This window comes from Piliocolobus tephrosceles, chromosome 4 (assembly GCF_002776525.5).
Source record: "Piliocolobus tephrosceles isolate RC106 chromosome 4, ASM277652v3, whole genome shotgun sequence".
NCBI lineage: Eukaryota > Metazoa > Chordata > Mammalia > Primates > Cercopithecidae > Piliocolobus > Piliocolobus tephrosceles.
The window spans coordinates 35,328,420-35,352,356 of record NC_045437.1 but is presented as its reverse complement, the minus strand read 5'-3'; the positions used below and the strand labels follow the sequence as shown (position 1 = coordinate 35,352,356).

The 23,937-nt window shown below is 38.4% G+C and overlaps 1 long non-coding RNA gene across 1 annotated transcript in view; it reads right to left on the bottom strand.

Annotated features, from left to right (window-relative positions):
• Window positions 1-509: 509 nt before the first annotated feature.
• LOC111545521 overlaps window positions 510-23,937 on the bottom strand; it is a 102,208-nt gene continuing 78,780 nt past the window's right edge. Inside the window, exons 5-6 of the long non-coding RNA XR_002732488.2 lie at window positions 8,657-8,882; window positions 510-2,102 (exon numbers count right to left, since the gene is read on the bottom strand). This is a non-coding gene — a long non-coding RNA (uncharacterized LOC111545521). The remainder of the gene's footprint in view (window positions 2,103-8,656; window positions 8,883-23,937) is intronic.

Genomic DNA, 23,937 nt, shown 5'->3' with positions numbered 1-23,937 from the left:
ACAAAAAATCAAACAATCAGACTAGTTGCTATATCCCCACTGTGCTTAGAGGTGCCAATCATGACTTATGCCAGTAGCAGGAGCAAATTATCAATGTATTTTCCTGCTGCTCTAAAATTTTCCCCTAAGCAGTAACCAAGCAGTGGAAAATCCCCAGCACAAGGGTTCATAGAGGAAGTGTACTGGTCACTAGATTTATCTTTCAATGGTGTGTTTCCAATAATAAATGGCTCTCAGAACAACAAAGAACCTGTGTGTGAAAAGGCTTAGGTTAGCCATTCAGCTGCAAAAAGACCAGTGTGGTTCAAAAGTGATGACTGGCATATTTTCTTCTTACATTTGCACTGGTGTTCATTTGAAATTGCTTGGTGTATTTTTAAGAGGAATGCAACAACCCACCCAATTGAATTTTAAAATCACACAATTATTTTTACAGATGTACAGACCCCAAGAGGAATCTGAGACCAGAGTGATGAAGTGATTTGCCCGACGTTGCCTACCCGGCTGTCAGCAGAGCCTGAGCTCAGACTTCTCCACGTGGTTCCACCGTTTAGTCAACAAATATTTATTGATTGTCTACAACATGACACGGGCCATTTAGGTACCAGGATGCAAAATTTTTTAAAAAAACAAAAAACCTTGGCCCCACAGAACTGGCAGAGGAAGAAACACAATAGACAATTAATGAATTAACAAAGTAAATTACATAGTATAAAAGGAGATGACAAGTGCTCCAAAAAAAATAAAAAAAGAAGTTACAGCAGAGGAAGAGGAATTGGGAGTGCTGGCAGAGATGCACTTTTTGTGAAGGGTAAATTCTAAATAGGGTAGTCCTCTTTGAAAAGATGTGGAGGTAAAGTTAGCCTGGGGGCAATCGTGTGGGAGAGAACATTCAGCAGAGGATAGAACCAGCCCAGAGGCCTCACAGCAAGTGTGGGCCTACAACAGCTTCCGGGATGAACCTGGCATGCTTGAGGAACAGAAGTCACCTTTCTGCGACACGTCCTCTAAAAATCACAGAACTGTAGACTCTTAGAGTTGGGAGAGCCTGAAAAATTGTGCAGTCCAACCTCCCAGCTGAAGCAGGAATGCTCTGCGCAGTAGCACAGATTTGCACTTGCCTGGGTTTGAACGAATCCCTCTAGGCCACGAACTCACTGGCTTGCAAAATAGCTCATCCCATTTTTTTGGCCACCTACCGTGGTTAAAAGTCTTGTCTTAACGTTGAACTGAAATCTGCCTCCTTTGGCTTCACTCTGTGATTCCACCTCTACCCTTTGAAGCAACACAAAATCCCTCCTTTCAACCAATTCATATTATTTCTTTGGTCAAGGACACCTGGGAGGCAGTTTGGCACAGAGGCAAGAATGTGAACTCTGAAGTCAGGCAGGACTGGGTTCAAACCCACTTTCCAGCTGTGTAGGCTTGAGCAAGTTCTTTCATCCCCTCACGCTTTGGGGTCCACATCCCAGAAGACTGTTGGGGGCGTTAGAGACTATACAAGTGCACATTAAATGGCAGTTGTTCTGTATATTTTTTATCATCAGGGTGACTTATCTTTCACTTAAACACTGTTTCCAGGGCTTAGCATATACCACCCTTTGAGGAAAGCTAATTTAGATTCAGAAAGCCCCTGAACGCTTCCCACTCGTGCTCTCCATATACTGGCTGACCTTAAAGAAAGGAAAATCAAGTGGCCTGCCTGAGGTAGGTTATCTGTGATGGGAAGCACATAAACCAGATGGTATCCAGCCGCGTTTACCAGTTAGTTGGGGCAGAAGTTCTGAAATCAGAAGCCAAAAGTCAATGAAGAAGAAAAAAGCCCTGTGGAGTACAAATGTTTCAGAGTAAATCTGCTGGGTACCAGCACATACTAGGAATTTCCTAGGGGAAGAAAGGCAGGCAACACAACTAGAAACAGGGCAATGAATCAGAAACACAGAATTATCTACCCAGATGCACTGAGCAATGCCCTTTGCACACTGGAAGGTCATGGAGCCGCCCCTGCTGACCAGCTTCTTCCAGGAACTAAGGTATGAAGTCAGCTGAGCGACTTTAAGAGAAGTCTCCTAGCAGTGACGATGCCATGAAAGATTATGCATCTGCAAATAACAGAAGAAGCTATTATCATTTACTAGGTCCCACCTGTGTGCTGGCATTGTGTATAATAAACATTCTCTCACCTGAAAACAACAGGTACCTGACTTTTTGTTTTGGTCAAATTGTCCTTCTAAGAAGGAGCAGCCAGCAGTCTGAAGATAGATTTACTAATGACCACCTTAGTCCCCTCTCCCCTTTTCCACAGACTCCTTCCAGTCGTCTCAACCCTTCTTTCCATTGGGAAGGTTACCAAAATCAGCAAAGCAAGGCTGAATTCAGCCAGATTAAATCAGTCCATACAAAACCACTCAGGATAAACAAGTGTGGCAAACACTTGCATGCTTAATCATCCTCTTTGAAAGATAATGCTGGGTTTAAAAGAATCATTCTAGAACTTTCCATGCAGCGTATGTGCATTGGAAAGTCACCAAGCAGTGATGTGCAAATATAAATCTCATTTTTTGTTTATCTGTGTGCACGTTTCTTTGACTACTCCTCATATCTGCCTAGAGAGAGGAAAACTGAATTCAGGACAATTTAGACAGCTAAGACTAACTCAGTCATTTTTTTAGCCCCTTTGAACTGAACTGTAACAGGATCTCTCTCCAGTATGCATTCAGTCAAGTACAGGCATTATTATCATTATTACCAGTTTTCATCTAGTTTAACACTCCCTCTGAGCTTCTGCTCCCCCCTTCCTCCTGTCTGACTCTTCAGCTCCCACGGGCCCTCAATCTGATAATTTCCTGGCAGCCTCAGCCTCAGAAAGAGAAGGAAGAGGCCTCAACGAACTTGGCTGAATATTGGTGATGGGGAGATTCTGCATCTGGCTTGTGGTCCACTCTTTGGCTGCCTCCAGCCTCTCTGTCCTTGTCCATTGCAAGCTGTAAAGTGTGGTGCACTTAATGTGCCCTTCTGCATAGCTTTTGGACATGGATAGTCCCACAGGAATGCACTTCCTTCCCTTGCCCCCAGGAACCCATCTCTAGTCATCCCGCAGCTATAGGCCTCATTAGCAGCCAGATTCTAGGGCTCACCAACTTCTATAGCTCATGCTGAGCCCATGGAAAGCTCACACGCCTTTGCCACACCCCACAGTGGGGACATAGGCTATCTCAGACACGTTTTCCCTCTCTCTCAGCTGTCCTGACCAACACCAACTTTTCAGAGGATTCAACATGAAAAATGCACACCAACTCTATCTTCCAGAATGCTTCCTTCAAAAGTCACTGGGTGGATTCTCCTGGTGCCTCTTTCTTGAGATTGGGCAGGTCCAGTGCCTGCATTCTTCCATAAGGCTAGAAGGCTCCACAGACCCTCATCTGTCCAAAAAGAGCCAGTCTCATCCCTCCCAGTCCCTCTGTGTAGATCCTAGTGGTAATGTTCACAAACAAGGTCTTCTGGTTTATGCAAATAAACTGAACCTGGCCACTGATAACCTAGATTCTATGGTCTTGGCAGTCACGATGTAATGGTGGGGTGCAGGGAGTGATGACAAGGAAGGAAAAAGAATAGAACTGTGCTTTGGTGACTTGAGTCATTGCCATATGTAAAAACAAAATACCTAGCATGCCCCTACCTTACACACACCTACACTCTACTCTTCCATGGGACAGGTGGCTACTCACTCTACTCAACATGATTATGAACTCAAAAACACTATATCTAAAAAGGACTTTAGAGATAATGCAGTCCAACTTTCTAAATTTGCAGATAAGAAAATTAAAATCTATATGTATGAAAATATGAAAATTTTTTCTCCTATAGCTATTCCTTTTGCCAGAAATTCTGGAGCATTTTAGGTGGAAGAAAATAGGTGCTAGCTATTTCAGTACAATCTACAAACTCAAGATAATTGAAATTACAGACAGAAATATTTTAGGTTGCACTTATAAACTGATTATTTCCAAGTTCCTGAAAAAAACCTCTTAAATTCAAAGAATTTATCTGAGGGCTGCATTTTCTTTTGAAGAAAATCTTAATTCAGCTGATAGAAGTAGAAAAAAGTACTTGGAAAGCCAGACAGCTCCTTAGGGACACCTCTGTCCTCCTATTTGGAGAGGCTCAGTAAAGGGGAAGTGTGATTTATTAATCAGAGGATGTGATGGTTACCATTACGTGTCAACTTGTCTTGGCTATGATACACAGATATTTGGTTAGACACTGGCCTAGATGTTGCAGTGAAGATATTTTTAGATATGCTTAACATTTAATTCAGTAGGATTTTTTTTTTTTCCAGAGATCGGATCTTGCTATGCTGCCCAGGTTGGTCTCAAACTCCTGGCCTCAAGTGATCCTCCCACCTTGGCCTCCCAATGTGCTGCAATTATAGGTGTGTGTCACTGCACCTGGCATTGATTCAGTAGACTTTGAATAAAGCAGATTATTCTCCAAAATGTGAGTGGGCCTCATTCAACTGGTTGATGATATTGAGAAAAAAAAGACTGAGGTCCCTCAAGGAAGAAGTTCTGTCTCTATACCATCTTCAGGCTCAAGTTGCAATGGCAATTCTTCCCTGAGTCTCTAGGCTGCTGGACTTCCCTGTAGAATTCAGATTTCCCAGGCCCAATACTTTCATGAGCCAATTCCTTAAAATAAATCTATCTATTGATTGATCGATTGATCCATATCTATCTTATAGATCAATCAATATTATACATATATAAAAAGACAAATATCTATCTATCTATTACCTACTTATCTATTTACACATCCTATTGGTTTTGTTTCTCTGGGGAAATCTGACTAACACAGGGGGTGTCACAGTAACTTGATCAATTTACAATGAGTGACTCACACTAAGCCCAAAGAATGGTTCAGCCCTGTCTGTTCTTATCACCTAGAGAGTCTCTGACCTTCCCCACAAGGTCAGCAACAGCAAGTGCAAGTTAATAAGACTGAGATTCACTACCTGGCCACAATTCCCAGGGAAATCTGAACGTCATAACTCATTTGCCTCCCTTTGTGTCAATGGCGGTTTTTCTGAAAAGGTACTAATTGTGAGAAGGAAAAGCCAGGGAAGTCATAAAGCCCAGGGCTAGGGTCTTCTGTGCTTAGGGTCAATTTATCCTCTCAAGACTCAAACTAGCACACTGTGGTGAAGACCCTCTATTTTTATATAAACTAATATGAAATTTTGAGGGGCTCCATTTGTTGCTTTATCTGGTTCTTGACGTGCAATGGTGAAGCCCTGCTCTTCTCTGTTTCACACAAGGCTCATCCATACCTGGCTGGGACCTCCAAGTTTAATGAAGAGAAGGCAAATGTGTGAACTGAAGGACCAGACACAGAGTTGCTCTGTGCTTTGGACATGAAGACCATTTTCTCCTGAGGTTTAGTGATGTAGAAAGTGTCACAAAGTGAAGTTGGCTTCATTTCAGAGGTTCAACATTGTCAGGACCAATACCCCTGGGATTCTTTTGACTTTTCATTCATGGTCACAATGTGGTTGCTTCTACTTCAGGCATGACTTTCACTTTTAAGGCAGGAAGGAAAGGCACAGAACAGCAACAGCAGGAAGACAAATGCTTTCCAATACTCCCAGCAGATAGTTGTTTAGGTCTCACTGGCCAGAACTTGGACACCTGGCCCCCAGTTGAATAGCTGTAAGAGAGTCTGGCGAAATATTTACCTCTTCTAATCTTGTTAGTAGAAGGAAGAAGAAGATTATAGTGTATCAGTACTCGATATGAATCAGAATTATATAATTTTAAGTGCTATGATAAAATATTTTTGCATATAGTGGAGAAATATTTATGTAATATAACTGTCCCAAAATAAATATTGCTTTTAAGGCCACCCTGTAGGTCAGAGTTTTCCAAATGGTGGGTTATGAAACGTATTTAGTGGGACTCCACTAGAAGGAAGAGCAGGAGGAGTAGGAGGAAGAGGAGGAGTAAAGAAGAGGAAGGGAGAGATGGAGGACGAGGAAGAGGAAGATGATGAACAAATGGAAAGTAACAATAGAAAATATCAGGGTGAAACTTTGGTTTCAGATATGTTTTTCTTACTCTTGGTTATTGTCAACAGAACTTGAAAGTTACTGTTATAGAGCATGTGATTAAAGAGATTTTTGCATACACAGCTTTGCTCTTACCACAGCGAGTTTATGCATATTGAACATGCCCTGCACTTGTTTAGAATCCTTATTCTTTGCGTCTTTCCTAGTCCCTTCTTCAAATATGTATTCCTGCTTAAACACCTGCTTGATCCTGTTACTTTCTCTCCACTTTATTTCCTGGAGCAGTCGATCACCTAGAACTGAGTAGTCTACTTTCACAACGTCTGTTTCTTCTGCACTTCCTCCTTGGAAATTGGCTTCTACTTCCCCTGACTCCCACCTCCATTCTCCCACATGCACTCTCCAAAGATCCTTAATGTTAGGTTCAGCCATTCCTGGCCAGCCAAAGTTCTTCATCACTTTGTTGAAGCGTGTGTTTTTTGGCAGGGTGGTAGCTCTTATTTTTTAAGAAATTATTTGGCAATGCATCTAAAGAACCATGAAAACATTTATACCACTTGGCATAATAATCAAAATTCTAAGGAAAGAAAAGGCTAGAATGCAAAGGTGTTTATTATATATCTATGGAAAAATCAACAGCAGCCTAACAGTTAAACAATTAAAGAATGGCTTGGCAAATTATTCTTAAGAAATTATCACTTTCATTAGCTATGATGCAGCCATTAAAAACGATCATTATAGAAATTACGTAGCAACCTGGAAATACAGAAAAAAGCAGAATATAAATTGCATTTCTGCTATGATTATAGCTATATTAAAATTAGGCATGCCTTTTGGCAAGAACTAGAAAGAAATGTGAGTAACTAGGAAGAATCACTAAAATCTAAGCTTAGTCCTTAGCTTGCAGGTACAAAGCTGATTTTTTTCCAGAGTTTTCTAAAGTAGTTGGGATTAGATAGACTTAGCTGATCAAGCGCAGAAGAGAATCATGTCAGAAAGCTAACTTAATTACTTGCAAAAGGAAATAACCAAGCACACAAGAATAGCATTTATTGCTTTTTCTCCCTATGAATAAAGTTATATGAAAAGCCAAATTGTAGTCAAAACGCTGTTTTCTGAGAATGGAATCAGAGGAGCAACTGAATGATCTCAGTGGCTATTGTTAATAAGGGCCTGGCATGTCATCTCCACCTGGGTGCGTGCCTACCAACCAAACCAAATACCCATTACCCATGGTCATCAGTCAGCGTCTTCTCCACCTGGTGCTAAAGGTAGATGGTGCTTTGTTAATTTTGGGGTTTTTCCCTTTCTTTTTTTTTTTTTTTTTTTTGATTCCATACCAACCTCTCTTATCTCTCTATTCACACTTGTTTGTTCATGTTTTCTTCAGATGCTAAACCCAGTCATGTTATGCAAAGTGCATCCCATAATCCCATAGAATAATACGTAAGTTTGGAAAATTTGGGGTTAAGCAATGTTTAGTGCTTATTCCTGCAAGACTTCTGCAGAGTCTTTATATATTGGTGTGAATTATGAACCTACTTCATGGCATGTTTCAAGCTTATCTGAGCAACTTTTATTTCTCAAGTAATTCCCTCAGCATGAATAGTAGTAGAAATGCTGGGGTATTACATTGTAGGTCCTATTCCTACATTCAGCCTGAGGAAATCCTGCTTTGTTGGAATCACTTCTGTATAAAGGTAATCTTACCTGTCTTATACCGAATCCATTGTTTAAATTTCTTAACTGTGGTGGAGTCATCTAACCAACATATTCACATACAAGCTATTTATCATATAACATATATATATATATTACTAAAAAGGGATTACTGACATTTGAAAAAAATTAGCAAACCCCTCCCAAAAAAAAAGCATTACCCATATCCCCACTATCCCAATTTGACTATGTGCAAAAAATGCAAGGACTTATTTTGTATATTCTTACAGTTTTTCCCACAATTAACAAGTTTTTAAAAAATTACCTTCCCTTGGCCTGGTGCAGTGGCTCACGTCTATAATCCCAGCACTTTGGGAGGTCAAGGCGGGTGGATCACCTGAGGTCAGGAGTTTGAAACCAGTCTGACAAACATGGAGAAACCCCGCCTCTACTAAATATTCAAAATTAGCTGGGCATGGTGATGCATGCCTGTAATCCCAGCTACTCAGGAGGCTGAGGCAGGAGAATTGCTTGAACCTGAGAAGCGGAGCTTGCGGTGAGCTGAGATTGCACCATTGCACTACAGCCTGGGCAACAAGAGCAAAACTCTGTCAATAAACAAAACAAACAAACAAACAAAAAAAACCTTACCTCAATCATTCATTTAAAAATATAATAAAAATCAAAATTACTGAGTGTTCATTGTTTCAGCATTCATGTGTTGCTTTAAAATTACCAATTTAAAAATAAGTTCCAGGAGGTTGTTTAATCCTTTCCCATACCTACAGAAAATAGGGTACCTAATCCATTTGAAAGATGATAACGTGCTACTATATTTAAAAACTTTTCCAGGAAAGAGAAAGATACAATAAGAGAATGTACTGTTTTCAGATATTCTTTCTCGTGTCTACGTATCTCCTCTCCCACAATGGTTACCTTCCTGCAGTATTTGGGGAAAAGACAGCATGTCTCACGTCCTCATTCAAGTAAGTCAGTGTGGCTTCTTCATTGTTCTCTGGCTCCTACCCACAATTTCCAGGGTCATCTTACTCATTTCAGTCTTGGTCACTAGAATCCTGGTCACTGCAGTGCTAACTGGCTTCACCAGCAGGGTCAAGTTGAGGAGGTTATAATTCCCTTATTGTTATGCAATAGAATTTTACTGGATGTTTGCAGGTTAAAAAAAAAAAAAAAAAAAAAAAAAAAAAAAAAAAAAAAAAAAAAAAACAGAGAGAGAAAACAGAAATTTCAGTTCAGCACAAAACAGAAAACAATTTTAAATTTACAATTTTATTAGACATTAGTCATCTTATAAAACCAACAACTTCCCTATCACTGGGATTTTCTCAAACTAGGCTTGGTATGTTGCTGGAAGCTACCTCTTTCTTACCTTTCTCCCGAGATGCCAGGTTAACCTCCCCAAATTGCTGTTACTTTGTAGTACTTTCTAACTATTGTTAGGTAGTTAACCCATGTAACCCAGTGGTTCTTGACTGGGGGTAATTTTGCTTCCTTGCCCCCAGGGCACATTGGCGATATCTGGAGACCTTTTTGATTGCCATTACTGGGCAGGGAGGTTCTATTGGCATCTAGTGGATAGAGGACAGGGATGCTGCAAAACATCCTACAATGCACAGGACAGCCTCTCATAGCCAATAATTATCCAGCCCCAAATGTCAATAATGTGCAGTCGAGAAACTGATCTAACTACAATTCACTGCAACCAAACTAGGATCAGCTCACATGTCTCCAAATCCGGAGACTGATTAAGGTGTTTTGCTAAACAATTTATTCCAAGACCATCTCTAGCAATCTAAAGAATCAGTGAACATTTTGAAATTACTTCTCTTTCTTTAGAAACTCCTGATTCCACTCTTGAGCAAGATAATTATACCTACCTATTTCTGAAAAGTAAGAGGGGCAATAGAAATACTTATTCTTCCCTATTCAGAAAAAGGCCCTCAGAATTGGGAATATTTTATTCCAGTTACAATTACATCTAAACTACTCTTTACATTCCTTTTTCTACAGCCTTACTGATATAGAGCATTTTGCTGGTGGCAGAAAAATGAAGACAAGGCTCATTGTTGGGTGGCTCTGCAGCTGCAGAAGTCAGAGGACTGGTGTTGTGGTTAGAAAATGGTTCATCTGACCGGGCATGGTGGGTCCTGCCTGTACTGTAATCCCAGCACTTTGAGAGGCTGAGGCGGGCGGATCACGAGGTCAGGAGTTCAAGACCAGCCTGGCCAACATGTAAAATACCGTCTCTACTAAAAATACAAAAATTAGCTGGGCATGGTGGCGCATGCCTGTAATCCCAGCTACTCGGGAAGCCGAGGCAGGAGAATTGCTTGAACTGGGACCTGGGAGGTGGAGGTTGCAGTGAGCCGAGATGGCCCCACTGCACTCCAGCCTGGCGACAGAACAAGATTTCATCTCAAAAAAAAAAAAGAAAAAAGAAAAAAGAAAAGAAAATGGCTCATCTTTGTGTTAACAGTTTATTTTGCATGAGTATTGTGCACCTCTCATCATGATGCTTGCCCTGTTGTATTATAATTTCCTACTTATCTAGATGACTTCAGTACTCCCTTGACCACGTCTCCCCTTAATTTTTAAGGTCCTCAAAAGTATCCCCAATCCTAGCATAGTGCCTGGCCCATAGTGACCCTAAACAGTTGTTTGGTAAATAAATACATGAATAATTACTCAATGGAATCAGGTAGAATAAAACAACATAATTCAAGTTGAGGTTGAAATATAAAGGACTTGAATTACTATTCAAATATAGGAAAAAATCACTAAAAGTTCCAGTCATATGACCATGAAATTTCATAATACTAATTTCTTTAAAGAGTCATTTTAAAAAAGTAATTTATAAAGGTTATTTTTTAAAAAGTCATTTTTAAGTGTAGTTTCTCTGGTCCCATATACTCAGATAAACAAAATGACAATTTGAAAAAACTTCTGTGTAGACACAAATACATTTTCACAGTGTTTGGGACCCTCAAGGATCTGAAACTTGAGTGTGTATCAGAAATGCATAGGACACTATTAAAACACAGATTTCCAGATCTCAACCCCAGCGATTTTGAACCATATGATGTGAGGCCCAGACATAGGGATTTTAAAGAAACTCAGCAAATGATCCTAAGTTTGGTTAGAGTCTTATTTTAAGAAACATTCTTTAATATAGCAAACTTCTAAAAATAATAACAACAATAATAATACACACCCCAGACCTTAGCCTAATGATATTTATTTTCATTCATCAGTAAAATATGATTTCATGCTGAGTCCCAGGTAGAGAGAGGTGGCTAGAATTTCTTAAATCCTTAAATATTGTCTGAATTGGTCATGTTCTGGAATGAAAAGTGGGTAAGTCTGCAGGTTGATTTAACTGGTCAGCTTGGAGTACAGGGGAGCTAATGAAAGTAGGATGAGGAGTCAAATGAGACTTCCTTAAGGAGAATTCTACGTGCCCGTCAGGGCTTTTTGGTGAGGTTGCTGTCACTGTTTATTAATTTTAGCTAATTTTATTTCAAAACACAGGATTTTATTTGGGCGTTAAAATGTTTTATTCATACTACTCTAATGTTCAAAAGCCATCAATAGGTGAAATGAAATGAAATCAAGAGGGAAATGAAGAATAAAAGAGAAAGGAAAGAAGTTTTTCTCCAGTAACCAGGTAAGGGCTGCTTGACAGAAATAAAGGTAAAACATGAATAAAGAGAATCTGTCTGGAATCAGTTTATGAGCGCTGCAGCCCAGCTTGTCCCTGTTATGGTCCCTACCCTATGAGACGAAAACAATGTTATGAAAGTGAGAGACCAGCTGAAGTCCCAACAAGATCTTGTCTGCCAGAGTCCTAAGGAACCTTGATCCTTCCACTTTCCACAAGGCTCCCTGCTATGGACTGAATGCTGTGTCATCCCCACCCTAACTTCATATGTTGAGGCCTAATCCCCAGGGCGATGGCATTTGGAGGGGCTTTTGGGAGATATTACTTTTAAAGTTGCTAAAACCACAATTATTTTTGCACCAACCTAATAATTACATCATGGCAGTGAGAAGACTGCCATCTGCAAGCCAGGAAGCAGGCCCTCATCAGACATTAAATCTGCCAGCACCTGGATCTTGGATTTCCCAGCCTGCAGAACTGTGACAAATAAATGTTTGTTGTTTAAGTCACCCAGTCGATCGTGTGTGTGTTACAGCAGCTCAAATGGACTAATAGAGTCCCTAAGACAGAAGTGAGTACACATGAACCCCTTCCTAATCTATGGTAGATGATTTACACTTTGACTTCACATTCATCATCTAAAGAAAGCTCCAAAGAGCAGGGACTTTGTCTGCTTACTGCTGTATCCTTAATGTTTAAAAACTGCACAAAGATGTAGTTCTTGATGTTTTGAATAAAAGATTATATAAACAAACAGCAAATCCAACATCTCAGGAGCTCACAGCCAGGAAGAAAGATGTTGTTCCAAGCAACAGGCAGTGAGTTCTAACAGAGACAGCTGGAAAAATATTAAAAAGACCATGCCCTTCTGGTAAGCTTTATTTTTCTTATCTCTGGTATAAACATACTTAATTTGATAAAGAAAAATGGAATTCTAGCAACTTACGAATTATATGCCTGCATGTACAAGTCTAAAGAACCGAAGTCTTTGTAATATATGCTAAGGGCAAAGGGAAATAGCCAATAGCTTTATTAGAATTCTTCACATCTTTGAATTTGGAGAAGGTAAACCTCAATATAATAATGTTAATAATATTTTCTGAAAAATGAACTTCACAAAACAAATGACAAAGCGACGATTCATTCAAATACTTCACATTCAGAGTTTATTAACAGTTGGGTATGTTGACATTACCTCTGCTAGAATGGCTTTTAAGACTTACTTTGAGAGGTGTATGAGAAACTTTTTTAGATGAAATGAGAATTTATGTGGTCAAAAATATGTTTAAGGCCTGAAGACACCATTGATGTAGCCCCTTTCCTTCATCACTAAAATGTATCTCTGTACTTCCTGCTTCTGGTCAACAGCCAGAGAAAGATGGGCAAAAGGTGTGGCCCCAGCCCAAGCAGAAGTCAGTCAGTATTTGAAGCTGTGTAAAATGCCTGTTCTGCCTTACAGTCTTTCTTAGTTTAATATTTAGAATCCAGGGCATTGCATTTTCCTGATAACAGCAGCAAAATAGGCTTTTTACATAGGCTTGCAGCTAATCTTATTAAAATGAGACAAAGGCAAAATTTCTACCTATTTTTCCTGGAAAAGAAAATACCTGGAGAAAGTGTACTTAAAGAGGTAATGCAAAAGCTTAAATAAAACCATTTAGTTAACCAAATTTAGCAGTTAAAATTAAGGTGTGAAGACACATTTGGTGTTTTTTTTTTTGTTAAGTGCAGAAAACTTTTGAATATTTTGCAAAGTGTTCTTTCCAGTAGAATTGACAATATAGACCCCCTATAAATCATAGGTTTGTTAGTGTTTTGTCATACAGACTAGATATTTAAAAGTTGTCCTAGACTTTGTTTCTGGAACTTCTAAATTTACATCCTTTCTCATTGGGATAATTTAGTCCTGGTTCAGCCAATAATGCTTTAAACCTGAGTCCAGTAGCTAGCCAGACCAGTGTCATCCCTGCTAAGATCCACAACCATGGTATGTGCAAATCCCCAAAAGCTTTGTAAATGATACATGGATGGACCACCTAAAAGTCTCTTGTGTCATTGAGGAGCATAGGAGGAACAGGACCCCCAGACCACTTAGTCCATTAACTGAAGATTACAACTCTTGTAGATTCCCTAAGCAATGGGAGAATTTGATCTAGGCTTCTTGGTCCATAGTAAATTTTTTCTGCATTGCCTTATGATTTTTCTTGCTAATATCTGTGATTGTCATAAAGTAATGTAGCACTATAACACAAAGTATGGGTAATGAGGTGAAATATATCATCAGTATAGATCAACCATTCCACCCATTGATTTTTGACTTTTCAGTTACACGTTACTATCTTGAGGATTTCTTACTTTATTTTATTTTAGATTCAGAGGGTATACATGCAGGTTTGTTTCTTAGCTATGGTGAACACATCTTCTGCTTACCTACAGAGAGAGAGAGAGCATAACAGTGAGAGTAAAGTAGCAAATACTAGTTCAACAAGGATTTTTACCTTATTTTTGAGCTCAGGAGGCTATTTGGAAGACATAATTGACATGTCAAAAAAGTGCAATCTTAAGAATATTCTCGGCTGCTCTGCCTATGGAGTAGCCATTCTTTCATTCCTTTACTTTCTTAAAAAAAAAAAAAAGGAGAATATTCTCATTGGCTTAAGAGGATTGGGTCAAAGTATTCTTAATTTTAATTTACTTTCATTTTCTGGATGTATTTTATATGGCATATTATGCATATGATGACTCCAGGCTTCTCTACATCTTCCACATTCCTGTAGATGAATGATGCCCTCCCCATTCCCAACTCTCAGGGATGTCCTTGATGTCTTCATGAGTGGTACACAGAAGTGCTGAGCACATGTTATTTATCTGTCTTTGTCTACTCTTCAGGAAAAGTTTTTTTTAATTTTTTTTTTGCAGCAGGTTATTAAGTAGCCAGTAGAATGCAGAATATTAGATATTATCAAATCCATTTTAAGAGCCAACTCATTCTATAGATATTCTATAAATATCCTGCATATCCCTTTTCAGTTGACTTGGCTAAAAGTATTATTTTAGTGAGTAACTATGTATTTGTTTATTCAGTTTTAACCCCAATTCTGTTATTCTTCTATTTTCTTGTAGCCACAATAGTTTGAAAATTGAGGTAGAGCTTATTTGCCAAAAATTCTAGGTCTAGATTATGTCTTTTCCTAGTGATTTGTTTTTTTAAAGACTTGTTTTGCAAAATTAATATTAATCCTAAAACAAAAACTGGTGGTTTTCTTGTTATTAAATTTTAAGAGTTTCTTATTACATTCTGGATACAAAGTCCTTTATCAAATATATGATTCGTAAATATTTTCTTTCAGTATGTAGTTTTTCTTTTTATTCTCTTAACAAAATCTTTTGAGGAGCAAAAGTTTTTAATTTTGAAGTTCAATGTATCAAATTTTTCTTTCATGGCTCATGCTACCTATCATATCTATGAAATCTTTGCCTAACACCAGGTCACAACGGTATTTTTCTGTTTTCTTATAAAAGTTTTATAGTTTGGAGTTTATCTTGCCAGTCTATGACCATTGATGTTAACTTTTTTAATATAGTGGAAGATATTGATCTAAGTTCATTTATTTTTGCCTATGGATATTCAAATGTCTCAGTACCATTGTTGAAAAAGTTATCTGCAATGGATTGAATGTTTGTGTCCCTCCAAAATTCATATGTTGAACTCTTCATTCACAGTGTGATGGTATTAAAAGGTGGTGCCTTTGGGAGGTAATTTGGTCTTGAGGATGGAGCCCTCATAAATGGGATTAGCACCCTTGTAAATGGAACCACAGAGAGCTCTCCTGTCCTCTTCTACCATGTAAGGATACATGAAGAAGACAACAATCTGAAGCCTGAAAGAGGGTACTCAGCAGAATCCAACCATGCTGGCATCCTGATCTCAGACCTCCAGCCTCTGTAACTAGGAGAAGTAATTTTTGTTCTTTATAAACCACCCAGCTTGTGGTAATTTGTTAGAGCAGACTTAACTATTCTTTCCCCCAATGAATTGCCTTTGTACCTCTATCAACAGTTTGTGTGTATGTATGTGTTGGTCTATTTCTGGGTACTTTATTCTATTCCATTGATCTGTTTGCCTCTATTAATGCCAACATCTCACTATCTTGATTTCTGTAACGTTATTATAAGTCTTGATACCAAGTAGTGGTAGTCCTCTAATTTTGTTTTTTCTCAAAATTATTTTGGCTATTCTAAGTCCTTTGCATTTCCACATGATTATTTACTTATTTGCTTTCCACCTTGGTTGAATGTCAGCCATATGACTTTAGAATCAATTTGTCAATTTTCATTAAAATGCCTGCTCAAATTTTCACTGGGATTGTGTTGAACCTATAGATCAATTTAGAGAGAATTGCAATTGTAAGAATATTGAGTCTTTCAACTCATGAATAGATAATGTATCTCCATTAATTTAGGTCTTTAATTGTTTTTAGGCAACGTTTTGCAGTTTTCAATGTATAGGTCTTTCACATATTTTGTCAGATTTATACAAGAAATGTATTTCCTATTTCTTGATACTATTGTAAATGGTATTGTCTCATTTCAATTTCTAATTGTTTGTTGATATGATATAGAAATACAATTTTATTTGTACATCAATCTTACATCATGCCACCTTGCTAAACTAATTTATTCATTCAAGTAGTTTTTTTCATAGATGCCATCATATTTTCTATATAAATGGCCATATCATGTGAAAAACAAACAGTCTACTTCAACCTTTTCAATCTGGATAACTTTTATTCCTTTTTCTTGCCTTATTGCATTGACTAGAACATCCAGTACAATGTTGACTTGGACTGGTGAGATCAGACATCCTTTTCTTCTTTCCTATCTTATGGGGAAATTATTTGGTCTTTCATCATTATGTGTGAGGTTAGATATAGGTTGTTCATCAATGCTCTTTATAAGGTTGAGGAATTTCCTTCTGTTTCTAATTTGTTGTTCTAAAATCACCATAAATAAAACTTGTCTTCTTTCTTGAATTGTTCCTGATATGGAATCTGCCATTATCTTTATCTTTGCTCTTCTATGCATAGCATGTGTTTTCCATCAGACTGTTTTTAAGACTTTCCCTTTATCACAGGTTTTGAACAATTTGATAGTGCTGTGTGGGTTTGAAACTTTCATCAAACTTGAAATAATTTTGGTCATCATTTTTTCAAATATTTTTTCTGCCCCTTCCCACTCTCATCCTTCTGAGTGATTCTGATTAAACATATATAAATCCACTTGAAGTTGCCCAATAGCACACTGATGTTTTGTTCATTTTTATAAACACCTATTTTCTCTATATGTTACATTCTGGATAGTGTCTATTACTCTGTCTGAAAATTCACTACTTTTTTTCGTTTCCTATGTTCAATCTGCTGTGAATCCCATCCAGTGAATTTTTCATCTCAGAAACTGTAGTTCTCATCTCTTGATGTTCTATTTGTTTTTTAAAAAACATCTTTTGTGTCTCTGTTTAATTTTTTGCCTGTAAGCAATACAGATGTAATCACTGTTTGTCTGTTATTTCTACCATCTATCTAGACTGAGTTTATTTGGGTTGATTGCTTTTTTCCTATTATAGGTTATATTTTTCTTTATCCCTAGTAATAATTCACATGCTGGTAATTTTTAATTGGATGTAAGCGATTGGGAATTTTTACTTGTTTGTTTGTTTTTGCTTTTTTCTTTTAATTTTTATTTTTAGTTCTGGAGTTCAGGTTTGTTACATAGGTAGATGTGTGCCACGGTGGTGGTTTGCTGCACCTATAAATCCATCACCTAAATATTAAGTCCAGCATGCATTAGCTGTTTTTCCTAATGTTCTCCCTCCTCTCACCCCAACTCCCAACAGGCCCCAGTGTATATTGTTCCCCTCCCTGTGTCCATGAGTTCTCACTGGTCAGCTCCCACTTGTGAGAATATGCAGTGTTTGGTTTTCTGTTCCTGCATTAGTTTGCTGAGGATACTGGCTTCTATCTTCATCTACGTCCCTGCAAAGGACATGATCTTATTCCTTTTTATGGCTGCATAGTATTCCATGGTGTATATGTACCACATTTTCGTTATCCAGTCTGTTGTTGATGGGCAAAGGACATAAACAGACACTTCTCAAAAGAAGACATTCATGCAGCCAACAAACATTTGAAAAAAAGCTCAACATCACTGATTATTAGAGAAATGCAAATAAAAACCACAATGAGATACCATCTCATCCCAGAATGGTGATTAATAAAAAGTCAAGAAACAACAGATGCTGGCAAGGTTGCAGAGAAATAGGAACGCTTTTACATTGATGGTGGGAATGGAAATTAGTTCAACCATTGTGAAAGATAGTGTGGTGATTCCTCAGAGATCTAGAACCAGAAATACCATTTGACCCAGCAATTCCATTACTCAGTATAAACACAAAGCGACTGGGAATTTTACCTTGTTGCAAGCTTTTAATCTCTGTAAATATTCTTGTGTTTTTGTATTAGTTCATTTTCATGCTGATAATAAAGACATATCCAAGACTGAGTAATTTATAAAGGACAGAGGTTTAATTGATTCACAGTTCTGCAGGGATGGGGATGCCTCAGGAAACTTACAGTCATGATGGAAGGAGAAGCAAATACATCCTTCTTCACATGGCAGCAGCAGGAAAAGTGCCAGGTAAAAGTGGGAAAAGTCCCTCATAAAACCATCAGATCCCATAGAGCTCACTCACAATCACGAGAAAAGCATGAGAGTAACTGCCCCCATGATTAAATTACCTCCCACTGGGTCCCCCCCAAGACATGTGGGGATTATGGGAACTACAATTCAAGATGAGATTTGGGTGGGGATACAGCCAAACTAAATCAGCCTTGTTCTGTGACACAGTTAAGGTGTATGAAAATAGTTTGATCCTTTCTGGTTTTGGTTTCATGATTTATTAAATGGGGCCAGAGCAGTCCTCATATTACAGGGTTAATTATCCCCTACTACCAAGACAAGATCTTTCTGAGTATTCTACCAAATGCCTTATGAATCATGAGGTTTTTCCAGTGTGGTTTCTGGGTACAAGCACGATGCTGACTCTGTGTGAATGCCAAACACTGTTACCTCTATCCTTTCAGGTGATTCTGTTCCAGGCCTCAGGCAGTTTCCTTCCATGCATGTGCTGATTATTGCTCAGCTGAAAACTCAAAAGAAAGCTACAGATCTTCAGATATCTTGCCTGATAGACTTTCTAGTGACTTTTGTCACTTTATTCACTCCCAACTTTTAGCTCTATTTCTAGTCAGGGAGTCTTCCGGGCTCCACTTGGGTTCTTCCTCCCTGCACTGCAGACTGGACTCTCTCAAAACATTAAACTGGGGTAATCACAGGACTCACCTCATTCATCTCCTGTCTTTCAGGAATCACTGTTTATGTCTGATAACCAGTGTCATGAAAACCATTGTTTCATATACTTTTAAAATTTATTGGTTAAGGTGAGAGGGTAAATCTGATCTTTTTCTCCATCTTGGCTGGAAGTGTAATTTGATCATAGAATATTTATTTGGAAAACGATAACAGGTACTGTTCATTAGAAAGAAAAAGAAAAGGAAGAAAAAGAGCAAGCAAGAAGAAAGAAAGAAAGAAAGAAAGAAAGAAAGAGAAAAAAGAAAGAAAGAAAAGAAAGCAAGTTTTAAACGAGAAAGGAAAAAGGAAGTAAGGAAAGTTTTAGACAACTGCTTGTTAGGAAGCAGCAAAATGAGAAAAAAAATTGTATAGTTTTCCATAAAGCTAAATTTATTTCATTTAAATTGCAATTCCTTATACTGAGATGATCTATTTGTGTGTCAAAAAGTCTTTCATTTTGTTTTTTACCTTGCACAATTAAAACTGGTAATTCTTCTAACTAAAAAGATTAATGACCTCTCAAATTCCAAAGTCTAGAAAAGAGTGGTTGAAATTCAGGGGCTTTTTAAAGTCTTTAAAGCAGTCTGAGAGAAAACACATACTATATACAGAAGAGCAAAGACAAAGATAACAAGATTCCATGTCAGAAACAATGCAAGAGAGAAGGCAATTTTTTAAAAAACAGGTAGGTGAGAAATTGATTTCCAAGGTGATAAAAAACTGAGAGCTCTTTGAAAGTTGTTGTTGTATCTCTATGTACCATTTTATTTCCAGTGCCTAGCACATAGCTGGCACTAAATATATGGTTGTTGAATGAATGAATGAATTTGGTGCCTAACAACATAACACCCTAGGTCTGGCAGGCCCAGGAATTTTCCAGTGCAGCTCTCCTCTTAATTGATCTCCTTTATTAAAGTGGAAACAGTGTGACTAATTGGCTTTGACACAGGATAATTTCCCCAGGTCACTGATGTGGCTGTCACATACCCCTCAGTAAACCAGCTCTTGTGCAAGGCGCCTGAGGCAGGGTCTTGGACCATGACAACACAGTTAGGGAAAGCAGAAAGTGTGCAGCATTAACTGGTGAATCTGTGAATATCTGACAGCATAGACACAAAACTGGCAAAGAATTGACCAAGTGGGTATCTCCTGTGGGTTACAACGTCATTTGCTCATTAGAATCCCTTGGGTTGCTTTTAAGACATATAGAATATGTACACAGAGAGATTCACACTCAATTAATCTGGGATAGGACAAAATTGGAAATTGAAACATTTTTAAAGCTCTCAGTTATTCTATCGTGCAGCTAGAATTACAAGTCACTGCATCAAGCCAACAAATGAATAATCCCAATCCTTCTATCTTTGATGATTTCGCCAATTAAAAAGTGTCCTATTTTCTGGCATGGTGCTACCAGTAGAAGGTATGCATTAGAATAATCCAAATATCAGCAAATACGAAACACTTCATTTTGGTGCCCATTTTTCTTTTGTAAGTTCCCATTCATGTTCTATAGCAGGAAAATAGTGCTATCTGTTAAGCACTGGTCTAATGTAATACATCTGTAGTCAAATTCAAGTGTTATCATTTCAATTATTATCCAGTTCAAAATTCTCTCTTCACACTGCCTTCACTCCCTGCATTCAACTATAAATCAAAGTGCATTCAACTCTTGGTGAATTTCCAGGGAAGGAATCTCATCTTTGACTTCTTGTGAAGGCAGCAGGGAGGGGGGAAGATGAGGAAGAATGAGCTGACTGGTGCAGGCACTGGGGCAGATGGAAGCAGAATAGCTGATTTCAGTCACCTCTCTGCTGACTCCAGCTGCCAATGTCATCACCCAGTCTGGTCGACGGGTACCACCTGCTGGCTCAGTGATCCTTGGATGCCTATGGCATTCTGACATTCACTTCGGCTTCATCCAATCTCAGGATAGTGGTCTACTGTGAACCTCTACAGATGGAATTCCTTGATGTCCACCCAAACTTTACAAGGCATGGGGCAAATGGAGGCCCCCATATCCTAAGTCTATATTTATAAGAATTATAAATCAAACTAACAAATTGCTAAATGAAATATGTCCTATCATCCTCACTTGACAAACAGCTTTATGAGGACAAATTAGAAAAATATATGTAAAGCCCAGAATTAGCAAAATATCAAAGACTATTGAATTTAATTTGTCTTGCATGTACCTGGGCATTTTCTTCATGGGCTGGCAATGTTTGGATGAGTAATAATTCAGAAATTAGTATGTACTCACTTGCTAGAATCAAAATGTTTTGGTCATCTTTTCTAGCAAAGTCACTAATTATGTTGATAAAATTAATATTTTCATATATAACTTGTATTCTTGTGTCAGCAGTGATCAAATGGATTAAAAATCAAATGTAATGATATTAAAATATATGCAATTTGAATGCATTAAGAAAATTTAAATTGGAGCAAACATAAACAAATGTAAATACATTTACTTTTCCTACATTTCTGAATAATTAAGATTCATCTAAAATATTCAAGATTTATTAAAATTAAAAAGCCTATTTTATAAAAAATCTATTTGCAATTTTAGGATTTAATGTCCATCAAATTTCCATAGAATAAAGAAGAGGAACTATGCTTCATGCATATAACTAGACCTACATATATACATATTTAAGCATAATGTGAACAATACTGCTATACTCTTCACACTCCAAAGCAGCCTCTGTAGCAGCACAGCCCACACACCTTCAGAGTTTTGCATATACCATCTTTAATGTACAGGATCTAATGCAAGTGGAGATTTCCCTGGGGCCTGCATAATGTCAGCTGGGAGAGCAAATATTTAGAGTTTTAGATTGGTCTGTGCCAGCTCTGAGTTCTGATCTCAGACTCAGAACGGCAGCAATACATGTTCTTTAGCACAATGTATTTGTTGGCAAATGCAGGACCCTGTCAAGCATGGGGTCCACGACAGGGTACCCTTTAGCTGAGACTAATATTGCTACTGAGTCCCTTTGCTTCCTGTGTGTCCAGGGAATGGAAGTTTGCTCAGCAATTCAACCAGCCAGTCAGCCATCTTATGGGGCCTCAAGAATCTTAGACGCCCTGTTACAAGCACCTCGGGTCCTTGAAGAACTGGGAGGTGATTTGTGCCCTCTCCTGACTTGTTCTGCCCCACTTTCTGAGGCCCTCTGCCTATGTCCAAAGCTCTCTGGTGGCCTTTGCTTGAGACTTGGCATGTGCCAATGGGTTCTGCCACTTGGCACACTCCAAACAAGAAACTGGGGCCAGTCCCTATGTTCAGATGTACCCTTGAGCTTTGTGGGATTGTCTCTAGTGATCCTTTCTCTGAGGAACCATGGCAAATGCTCCCCTTTCTCAAGGAGTGAGGGTGGGAATAGAATGACTCTAACATCCCAAGATGTCTTCAAGAAATCTCCCCAGTCTTACTCCTAAATCACTTCTAAATCACCACCTTTGGCAGGTAGGAGGAGGGCAAATCGCTTCTCCTGATACACTCCAGTGTTTTTGTATCCTGTCTGGCATGGTCCTCGTGGAGCCTACACATTCATATTTATGTCTATTCTGGTGACCCAGGAATGAGTTTGTAGAAAAATGTAAATTGAGGTCTTAAGTTATTGTCATAGTTAATAGCTTATGAACTTCTCCAGAACTTATCTTTGGTGGGAAGATAACAAGAAGCAAAAATGTCTTCCTAAAATAGCTTTGAAGTTGCTATAACTGGCTAGATGACTGGCCTGAATCAACAAGTAATATCTCTGATATTAGAAAATAAAACCCCACATTTCCACAAAACTTCTGGAAGGATACTTAATTTTTTTTTTAAATTTTCATGGGTACACAGCAGGTGTATATATTTATGGATTACATTAGAAGGATACTTTAAAGTGTGATTCTTCTTTACAGCTATTTGTTTAGTTGAGAGGGTCCCTAAAAATCCCTTGGAAAAATGCTGCAATCTTGCCACTCAGAGTAATCTTCCCCAGATTTACCACTAATGAAGATATCCAGAAACTAAAAGAATTGGAAGAGAAGTCTTCTTAACATAGCATTCTTCATTCAAGTATGAATTCTGTTCAGGCAAGCCAGATGTTAAAAATCTTTGCTTTTCCCAAGCATCTCTTTGGCAGGATTGAAGACAAAAATAACTGAACATAATTTTTATCACTGCCATTAAGATCGTGTCTGCTTTTTTGCAATCTACTCATCTGACAAAGGGCTAATTTCCAGAATCTACAAAGAACTCAAACAAATATACAAGAAAAAAACAAACAACCCCATCAAAAAGTGGGGACAGGATATGAACAGACATTTCTCAAAAGAAGACATTCATACAGCCAACAGACACATGAAAAAATGCTCATCATCACTCGCCATCAGAGAAATGCAAATCAAAACCGCAATGAGATACCATCTCACACCAGTTAGACTGGCAATCATTAAAAAATCAGGAAACAACAGGTGTTGGAGAGGATGTGGAGAAATAGGAACACTTTTACACTGTTGGTGGGATTGTAAACTAGTTCAACCAATATGGAAAACAGTATGGCAATTCCTCAAGGATCTAGAACTAGATGTACCATATGACCCAGCCATCCCACTACTGGGTATATACCCAAAGGATTATAAATTATGCTACTACAAAGACACATGCACACGTATGTTTATTGCGGCACTATTCACAATAGCAAAGACTTGGAATCAACCCAAATGTCCATCTGTGACAGACTGGATTAAGAAAATGTGGCACATATACACCATGGAATAGTATGCAGCCATAAAAAAGGATGAGTTTGCGTCCTTTGTAGGGACATGGATGCAGCTGGAAACCATCATTCTTAGCAAACTATCACAAGAAGAGAAAACCAAACACCGCATGTTCTCACTCATAGGTGGGAACTGAACAATGAGCTCACTTGGACTCGGGAAGGGGAACATCACACAATGGGGCCTATCATGGGGAGGGGGGAGGGGGGAGGGATTGCATTGGGGAGTTATACCTGATATAAATGATGAATTGATGGGTGCTGATGAGTTGATGGGTGCAGCACACCAACATGGCACATATATACATATGTAACAAACCTGCACGTTATGCACATGTACCCTAGAACTTAAAGTATAA